Here is a 6,000-nt window from a genome sequence, read left to right as displayed (position 1 = left end):
TAGGCAGATACGTTTTAATAGTAGTTTGTCCCCAAATTGTATACACTAGTTAATGCATGATCATATTGGAAACAGACACAGGACTCCTCGGTGGTCCTGTAACCGCGGCTCCCAGGGCAGGGCGCCCTGTTCAGTCCCCGGTCAGGGAAGTAGAACCCACATGCATGTGAGTGCGCATGTGATTAATGAAGATCTGGAATGCAGCAAAGAAGATAGAAGATCTCACAAGCCTCAACTAAGACCTGGCACAACCAAATAAATAATGTTTTTTAAAACCCAAAATTACCTCATTTTCATGGAAGTTATGTAGTGAATGCTGTAACATGCTACCCAGATAGCCCTCGGAACAGGCGCGCTTACTTCCTCGGGGCTGGGGTTGTTGCTGGGAGTGCTGCCAGGAATTATATCAGTTGATGTGAGTCACCTGGCCTCAGGCTCTGCCCCGCTGCTTCAGGAATAGCCAGCATCCAGTGACTGGATGTCTGAGGTCCCTGCCAAAACTCTGAAAGGATCTTATAAGCTTTAGCCCTCCATGTAGGTTGCTAAGGGCTTTATGTGACTGCTTTATCCTTACTGCATAGCAACTCACCTTATCTTTCTGCTCAGCCTCATTTCCTTCTCTTCTCTCCAACAGGTATTGACTCCAAGAGCACTACTTCCAAATCCTCTTGCACTCAAACCTTTATCTCAGAAGATGTTATTGTTGTTTAGTCACTCTGTCATCCCTAGCTCTTTTGCGACCCCATAGACGGTAGTCCACCAGGATCCTCTGTCCGTGTAATTTTTCAGGCAAGAATACTGGAGTGAGTTGCATGTCCATCTCTAGGGGCTTTTCCTGACACAGAGATTAAAACTGTGTCTCCTGCATTGGCAGGCGGATTCTTTACTGCTGATCCCCGGGGGAGCCCCATCTCAGAGAATAATATAATAGGTTTTAGCTAATAAGGTTAATAAGAAATAAATTAGATATAAATTATTGAAAAAATAGAACTGTTCTCTGAAAAAACCTAAGTGAACAAATGCAACAACGTGTAAAAATTTAATATAGGGATTAATGAAAGATCAATACAATAAAATCTATAGCCCTCTTCATTTCAACAACAGAAATATGAAAATACAATGTAAAAATTCTGTCTAGCAAAAAAAAAATAATATATCCTGGAGATAAACCTAAAAAGCAAAATAAAACTCATGATATATATGAAATAAATTTTGAAATATTTAAAAAGGAGGGCACTGAGGCAGATGGTTTTGTCCTCCCATTTATTGAAATGTCATATAAACTGTAGTGATTGCATCAATTTAATATTAGATGAGAAGTAGAAAGTTATGAAAGAGAAGAGTTTAAAGACAGGCTCAGGAATATATGAGGATTATTTTGTGAAAAAAAGCAGCAATTTATATATATACGAAAAGAATAAACTAGTCAAAAATAGTGCTGAAATGAGTGACTAACCATTTGTAAAAACTTAAGTCAGATTTATAAGTCATACAGTACACTACATCAAACCAGTCAATCCTAAAAGAAATCAAGCCTAAATATTCATTGGAAGGACTGATGCTGAAGCTGAAGCTCCACCTGATATGAAGAGCCAACTCACTGGAAAAGACCTGATGCTGGGAAAGATGAGGGCAGAAAGAGGAGACAATAGAGGATGAGATGGCTGAATGGACTAATCGACTCATTGGACATGAAGTTAGCAAACTCAGGGGGATTGTGAAGGACTGGGAAGACTGGTGTGCTGTAGTCCATGGGTTTGCAAAGAATCGGACACAACTGAGCGACTGAACAACAATGAACTCAAATAAGGTTAACTCTTGCTACTTAAGCCTTTGATTTCCGTCCTTCCTTTCACCTCCACAAATTCAGTGTTCAGTTTTGTCATCCTTACTGTATGTTCCTCTTCTCCCTCTCTGTTCTGTCAAAAATGAAGCATACCTAAGTCTTAAACAGCCAGTAACAACAGAAGAAAAACTCTCAACCCCACCTGCTTCTTGGAGCTACCACCATATTTGTTTCCTTGATGGAAAGAGTTGTCACTGTTACTGTCTGTGCTTCTTCCCCTCCGGCTCCCCCTCTGAAGGAGCCTTCCTTTAGATTCCAGGACTCACACTGTTCTCTGGAAACAGATTCTGTGACCAGAGAATTCTGGACTAAAGGGGTTTGAGGATGTTTTCTCAGGAGATGCACTAGTAAGAAAGTGAAGGGGCAGGATTGAGCAGATGGAGAAGGTGGCCTACAGTGTATTCATAGTTCCTGCTGAGGCCCCAGTTGATCCTGTGGGGAGCACTGAATCCTTACAAACTCACACAAGAAGGCCGGGCCTTTAAACCCACACATCAGTCACTGGGCTGGGCTGCTTGTGTGGTGATGCCCTGCAGCTGAGGACAGCTGCCTAAGGGAATGGTTACTCTTGGCTGAGGGTGGGGTGACCGGCCCTACAGCAGGGACTGGGGTGGAACCACAGTATCCACTTCATCTCTGAGGGGCTCACAAATACTTGCTTTCTAGGTAATTTCTCCCCATCTGGGAGAAGCTTTGCCAGGATTCTGGTTGGCCTGGTTTCCTGGAGGGAATTTGTGTTTTCCACCCATGCAGAGTAGATTCCACAGACCTAGAGGCTCTGGTTCCCAGGAACGGCAGCACTGACATTTACCCTCCTGCTGCCACCTAGTCTTCCAGGATCCTCCTGCCACGAGGCCAGCAGGGGAAGAACGGAGCCGCCCTCCCAGCAGTGCTGATGGATGCCATCTTCAGGGGGGGCAGGGCAGCTGGTACCCAGGGAGGAATGAACATGTTTGGCCCTCAGTTAATCCACTGGGATGCCTGTGTCTCCGCCATGCCTGGTGTCAATGACGGATAGATAAACAGCCACAGCCTGGAAATGGCACAGTAACCAGGGGCTCCAGCCCTTCAGGAATGATGGTGTAGCTCACATCCATACAGGCAAACTGCCTGGACCAGCAGAGGTGTTGGCTAAGGGGAGCGGGAGTCTAGAATGTGTGGTGAAGGAGAGAGATGGTGAGGATCAGTTTTAGTTCTGAGACCAGACTCAGCAACAGGGACTGTAGTGTATCCTACCAACCCTTCTCTCACAAAATTTCCCTCCAGGAAATCAGGTTAACCAGACCCCTGGCAAATCTTTTCCCTGATGAGGAGAAATCACCTAGAAAGCAAGTGGCTGTAAACCCCTCAGAGCAGAAACGTGGCAGATACTGTGATTCCACCCAGGTCCCCACTGTAAGCCAGTCACTCCATCCTCAGCCAAGAGTCTCCATCCCCATAGGCAGCTGTCCTCAGTTGCAGGGCACCACCATACAGAAGGCAGCCCAGTCCAATGACTACTGGTTATGATCCATCCTTGTGGGAGGACATCCTAGTGACTTCCCTTCGTTACCATGCTGAATGCAAAATTCTTACAGGATTCCCTGGTCTGTTTATTATTCAGACACTCCTTATCCTTGCAGGCTCATTTCTCACCACTCTTCAATTTCCATAGTTTCTCTTTGCACCTAGCCTTTGACTAGATAATCTCATCTTAGTTCTTATGTCCTAGCCAAAACTCACCATTGAGGCAGTGCTATCAAACATAGAGAAATAATGTAGGATATAGATCAACAGAGTATGTCCTGAAGCCAGACTTCTATCAGCCTGTGCATTAGCCATGAGTCTTTGGACAAGTTACTAAATGGGTAAGTTTTTTGTTCATAGATTTTGGTGAGAATTAAATGAGATAACATACAAAATATTTAGATTATATGAGACACATAAAACACTGAATATATGTTAACTATCTAAAAATTTTCCTAAGTTCTTTAATTACTCCTGCCAAATATCACAGAGAACATTGCAATCACCTTTTCTCCCCACTTACATACTTCTCCAGATTATAAATCCTTTGGGAGCCTAATATATTCTCTGTCCTAATCGTAGAATCTAGGAATAATTACTCAAAGTTTGTACAGAGAGCAATGACAATGAGGGTGTGTAAATCATTCTGTGGGTCAGGGAGTGTTCAGAGCAGGAAGAAGGACAACTTGAACTCAGTTCTGCAGAATAAAAAGGCGAGATCCAAGCAAGCAAGGATGAAAAGGACAACCCCTGTATAGGAGACAGGATTGGTGAAGGATTAGACTCAGTAATGAGCATCACAGCAAGTAGGTGATAGGACGACTGCAGAAGAGTGAAGAGGAAGTGGTGGGAGTTTAGACTGGCAACTGGTAGTGAAGAAATGATTACACAGTAGAGCCTTTGTTTCCCAGATAGTGCATAAACTTTTCAGTTCACTGTGACCCTGGGAAGCAGGGAGGCTTTAGGAAAGCAAAGAGTGGATTTCCCGACATCCTGGGGGATGGAGACTTAGAATTGTATTTACTCATTCTTGAGCCTATCTTACATACAATGGTTTGTACCGTCTCCTCCCCCTCCCCATTGGTAACCTCTAATGTGTTCTCTGTATCTATGAATATGCTTCTTTTTTGTTACATGCACCAGCTTGTTGTATTTTTTTAGATTATACATATAAGTGATATCATATAGTATTTGTCTTTCTCTGACTTATTTCACTTAGCATAATGCCCTTCAAGTCCATCTATGCTGCTGCAAATGGTAAAATTTCGTTCTTTTAAATGGCTGAGTAATATTCGATTGTGTATCTATACCACAACTTCTTTGTCTGTTGATCTGTTGATGGACACTTAGGTTGCTTCCATGTCTTGGCTACTGTAAATAATGTTGCTATGAGCACTGGGCTGTGTGTATCTTTATGGATCTGAGTTTTTTGTTTTTGGATATATACCCAAGAGTAGAATTGCTAAAAACTATTTTTGGTTCTGTAAGAAATCTTCATACTAGTTTCCATAGTGGCTGCACCAATTTACATTCCAACCAACAGTACATAGTCAGTTCAGTTCAGTTCAGTTCAGTTGCTCAGTCGTATCCGACTCTTTGTGACCCCATGAATTGCAGCATGCAGGCCTCCCTGTCCTTCACCAACTCCCGGAGTCTACCCAAACCCATGTCCATTGAGTCGGTGATGCCATCCAGCCATTTCATCCTCTGTCGTCCCGTTCTCCTCCTGCGCCCACAGTACATAAGTGTTCCCTTTTCTCTGTATCCTTGCCAACACTTTTTATTTGTGTTCTTTTGGATGAGAGCCATTCTGACAGCTGTGTGTATTACTCTTACTGATAGAAAATAAGAAATGTTACCTTTTTTCCATGTGTATGTATCTAGCTGTGAAGTCACACTTGCTCAGCATTTCAGTGAATTATTACTAGTTTCATTTTCTTGGGTGGTGTGATCACTCACCTAGAGCCAGACATCCTGGAAAGTGAAGTCAAGTGGGCCTTAGAACGCATCACTATGAACAAAGCTAGTGGATGTGATGGAATTCCAGTTGAGCTATTTCAAATCCTGAAAGATGATGCTGTGAAAGTGCTGCACTCAATATGCCAGCAAATGTGGAAAACTCAGCAGTGGCCACAGGACTGGGAAAGGTCAGTTTTCATTCCAATCCCTAAGAAAGGCAATGCCAAAGAATGCTCAAACTACCGCACAATTGCACTCATCTCACACGCTAGTAAAGTAATGCTCAAAATTCTCCAAGCCAGGCTTCAGCAGTATGTGAACCATGAACTTCCAGATGTTCAAGCTGGTTTTAGAAAAGGCCGAGGAACCAGAGATCAAATTGCCAACATCCGCTAGATCATCAAAAAAGCAAGAGAGTTCCAGAAAAACATCTATTTCTGCTTTGTTGACTACGCCAAAGCCTTCGACTGTGTGGATCACAATAAACTGTGGAAAATTCTGAAAGAGAAGGGAATACCAGACCACCTGACCTGCCTCTTGAGAAATCTGTATGCAGGTCAGGAAGCAACAGTTAGAACTGGACATGGAACAACAAACTGGTTCCAGATAGGAAAAGGAGTACGTCAAGGCTGTATATTGTCACCCTGCTTATTTAACTTATATGCAGAGTACATCATGAGAAACGCTGG

Source organism: Cervus elaphus, chromosome 18 (genome assembly GCF_910594005.1).
Source record: "Cervus elaphus chromosome 18, mCerEla1.1, whole genome shotgun sequence".
In the NCBI taxonomy this organism is placed as follows: domain Eukaryota; kingdom Metazoa; phylum Chordata; class Mammalia; order Artiodactyla; family Cervidae; genus Cervus; species Cervus elaphus.
The sequence above is the reverse complement of the archived record's forward strand: the minus strand, read 5'-3'. Positions refer to the sequence as shown.